The sequence below is a fragment of the Sinocyclocheilus anshuiensis genome, unplaced genomic scaffold (genome assembly GCF_001515605.1).
Source record: "Sinocyclocheilus anshuiensis isolate Anshui unplaced genomic scaffold, SAMN03320099.WGS_v1.1 scaffold454, whole genome shotgun sequence".
Taxonomy (NCBI): domain Eukaryota; kingdom Metazoa; phylum Chordata; class Actinopteri; order Cypriniformes; family Cyprinidae; genus Sinocyclocheilus; species Sinocyclocheilus anshuiensis.
Window position 1 is genome coordinate 2770089 of NW_015548217.1, and position 4107 is coordinate 2774195.

Here is a 4107-nt window from a genome sequence, read left to right on the forward strand (position 1 = left end):
CGCATTGGCCCTCCAGGGCAAGATTTGAGGAACCCTGGTCTACACCAACCTCAGCTCCTCAGAGAAAAAGACAGGCTTTAAAAATGGATGGACGGGGTGGCATGGTCCATCTGCACCAAACAGAATAAAACAATCAGTTAATTCACAAACCTTGTAAAATGCACAATAAACTGCATTAAAATCATAATTGTTTGCAACCCATTTCAAAATATGTTTAGTTACAAAAAATCTGTGGTCTGGAGGGACTTGCATACTTCAGAAGTAATGCCATCTTTTAACTCAGAAAAGGTGATTTATGTTCACTCATGCAGTAAATAGTGCTTATAAAAGACTCATTTAATCAAAATTCCCATTTTGCTTTCTGTATTTGTAAGTTAATGCAGAATACAATACCTGTTTGCTTAAACAGGTTTATTCATTGATGTATTTATTGTGGATCTTATTTATTTATTTATCCATCCATTCATTCATTCCAGTTAAATACTTTTCTATTATTATAGTTGTCTAGACAAAAACCCCAGAATCAAATTGAGGAGACAGGAAACTTTACAGGTGAGATCTGTTAAATAGCCTAATTATTACAAATTGTAAAATCGAACTTTATGGCTATTTTTGGTTTCTTTTCAATTTACAAACACATCATTTTACATAAGAAGGTGCCCTGATCTCCTACCATTCAGGCGACTGGCGAAGTCAACTCTTCTGCTCATCCCTCTTTTCGGAGTGTATTATATCGTATTTGCTCTGTTTCCTGAACATGTGGGTCTAGAGGCGAGACTCTTCTTTGAACTCATGCTAGGTTCCTTCCAGGTAGTGTACAGGCACTTATAATGCAAGACTATACACGGTAGCTTACAGTACAAAACAAGAAATCAAATATATTCATTAATCAATAGCGGTCTAATAAATGACTCTGTTGTTATTATTTCTCTCATTTGATGTTATTATAGCTTCTATTGAGCCTTGTAAGAGAAACTCTGCCCTCTACTGTAAATATACTTGAAATACAAAAGCTACGTATCTTGACATAGTGTTATCTTTATATAAAACAAATATATATATATATAATCAAGGCAAAATCAAGGCTACTAATCAAGTAGCCTACTAAAATAAATCCATAAAGTATCATTAAAGACTTTATGCTACTACAAATGTCAAAATATTAATTATGGCATTTCTTTGAAGGGTTTCATTGTGGCATTGTTATACTGCTTCTTGAACTGTGAGGTCAGCTCTAATACGTTTTTAATAACATATGAAAATATAAAGTAGCATTGTATGACCTTGTAATGAATTATAATGTTTTTTATATAGAAAAAATATACCCTATTGGAAAATGGCATCTCAGGAACCGCACGCCAGTGGTTTGAGTCTTACCTCTCATCTGTTCCATCTTTATTTGACCCTCTAACTGTAGTACTTTCTATTCTATTTTAATTCTACTTTATCTATTTATCTTCTTTTTTTATTAAAAAAAACTAGCAGCTTTCTATTTTTTCTATTCTTTCTACTTGTTTTTCTTTGTGTGTGTGTGTGTGGGTGTATGTGTGTGTATAATATATATATATATATATATACCTTGCTACGTGTACTGCGTTAGGCTAACCGAGACTTGCCATTTGCACTTATATATTGTTGCTCTTTTGTTAGTTTTGACTGCTTTTATTGTCCTCATTTGTAAGTTGCTTTGGATAAAAGCGTCTGCTAAATGACTAAATGTAAATGTAAATGTAGGTCCAGAATTAAATAAGAAAAGAGATTGAGAAATATAAGTTCCAAACTGACAACAACACTTTCCAAACGGTGACTCAAGACTTCACTGCATAAACTTGAGTATGTTTTATCACAACTGCACTTAAAGGGTTAGTTCACCCAAAAATAAAACAATGCTGATTTTGATTACGTTCTGGGATAGCCTACTCTCCACAATGGCGGAGTGGTAACTTGGGGATAAGAATGGTTGAATAAATTATGTTATTGTATGGTATATAGTATTGTCGTAGATTCGCAAAATTGAAGTTGAGCCACTGATGTAACATGGACTATTTTACCGATGTCCTTCTGGACCTGTGAACATTACAGTTGCATTGCTGTCTATAGGAGGGTCAGAGAGCTCTCAGATTTTATCAAAAATATCTTAATTTGTGTTCCAAAGATGAACGAAGGTCTTATGGGTTTGGAACGACATGAGTGTGAGTAATTAATGACAGAATTTTCATTTTTGTGTGAACTAACCCTTTAACCTTGTTATATTGTTATAACATGTGATGATAATTGTGTTAATATTCTCACACAAGCTTAAAAAAAGTTTGTGTTAGGTGTGAGTTAGATGTGAGAAATGGCGCTTGGTTTATATTTTGCCACTTAATTTGATATTTTTTTCTGATGCAATGACATCTGTCTCCAAAAACTTTTTGGGTGCCCCCACATTTGTCTAACCTATGGCAAAGTGTTTTGGCATGTTAAAAGATGTTAATAGCTAGGCTGTCTTATTTGGTTTGTAATTTACCGTTTTTAATTATCTGTTAATATAAAAAAATAATAAAAATAATGCTGAATTTTACTTGTTCTTTTCCCAAATAGCCTATGTTACACCAGAGGATGGCGCTACATGTTCAATATTCAATGTGATGTATTACGACGTCAATATCCGTTTTCAAACATGAGCTCCTTTTCAGTCAGTGCATATAGTAACATGCTGTAAATAATATGCATTAAACATTCAGTATTAAACAGTGTGTTAATTACGATGTGAATAGTTTCAGTAATTTCTTTCTTTCTAATGAAAAGAATGTTGTGCTAGCGTGGAGTTCAATGATAGTTCTTCATCCCTTCCAAGAAGCATCTGCAACATTATCAGTGGAAGTGATCAAGAATATTAGATTTCTGCTCAGCTGCCTGATCTACTTTAAACGGGCGGTGTGCGTGCGTGAGAGAGAGAGAGTTTATATATTTGTTTTATATATAAAAAAAAATGCTTTGTGTATGAATATAAAGTAGTCAAGGGCCTGAAGCTTAAAACACACAATTTATATTAGGCGTATTTTAGTCATGACTAATTATTTAACATGTAATAAATAAATAAAAATTACAATGGGCTAGCTACTAATACACTGCTCCAATTATTAATTCATTTTAAAATTAAATAGTTATTAAAATGAAATCTTAATCGCGTTAATCGATTTACTCCTTTGAGAGATTTTCGCGCCTTTTATCAAACCAACGGTCAAAATACTCGTTTGAACTCTTTCCCACTCGCGAGCCCTATAGGTCGTGTACTGTCTGAATATTGTGCGATATTCAACAGTATAGCTTATTTTCGTTCGATATATTTTACAAATAAGGAAAACAAACTGTTTATATACTCATTCGCGTTCCAGCTACAGTATGTTAAAACCTCTAAATACTGGAATGTGTGGAAAATCCTTCTCCATAGGCGATACAGAAATTATTATCGTAAAACAACCCATAAAAGCATCTGTCCAGGAAAGGTAAATTAGAAATAGCGTTTTAATATTTCAGGACCCTCGTATGTAAGAGTTTTCCAGTGACGATCCTCGATACCTGCGGCTCAATCTCAGGTTTCATTCAAGACGTTTATGCGTCAGCAACAGCTGTCCTGGAGCTCGCGCTGGCCCCGGGTAAGAGAGACAGACTTCAGCTGGAAGGAAGACCAAAGACTGAGGGTTTTGTGGAAATATTTACCTCACTGTGACAGGTAAAGCTGTGATCTAGAGCACTGCATGATGTATAGGCCAGTCGGTTGAGGGCAATGCTGTGTCTGTATCTGGAAAGCTGCAGGATTCATTTTAGCCCCCTAAAGTTTTGTTTTTTGTCACTGTCGATTTAATTTGCTGTTGAGCATGTCTTGACAGAAGTTTCTAGCTTGATATGAATAGAATACAAAATAGAATGTTGAGAAATTATGATTTAAAATTGTGACAAATATTAATTTGTCGTGATTTAAAATTTAGGTAGCAGTCTATGTCCAACAGATTAGCAGAAATTCAAATTAGGATTTAAGTCAAATTAAGTAATTAAAGGGGTCATATGATGCGATTTCAAGTTTTCCTTTCTCTTTGGAGTGTTACAAGCTGTTCGTGAATA

At 34.1% G+C, this 4107-nt stretch overlaps 1 protein-coding gene across 1 annotated transcript in view; it reads left to right on the forward strand.

Annotated features, from left to right (window-relative positions):
• Positions 1-3640: 3640 nt before the first annotated feature.
• The window catches only part of LOC107654028 (sodium channel protein type 4 subunit alpha A-like), a 49151-nt gene continuing 48684 nt past the window's right edge, over positions 3641-4107 (forward strand). Inside the window, exon 1 of the mRNA XM_016440915.1 lies at positions 3641-3718. The gene's annotated coding sequence lies outside the window, so the exon portion shown is untranslated. The remainder of the gene's footprint in view (positions 3719-4107) is intronic.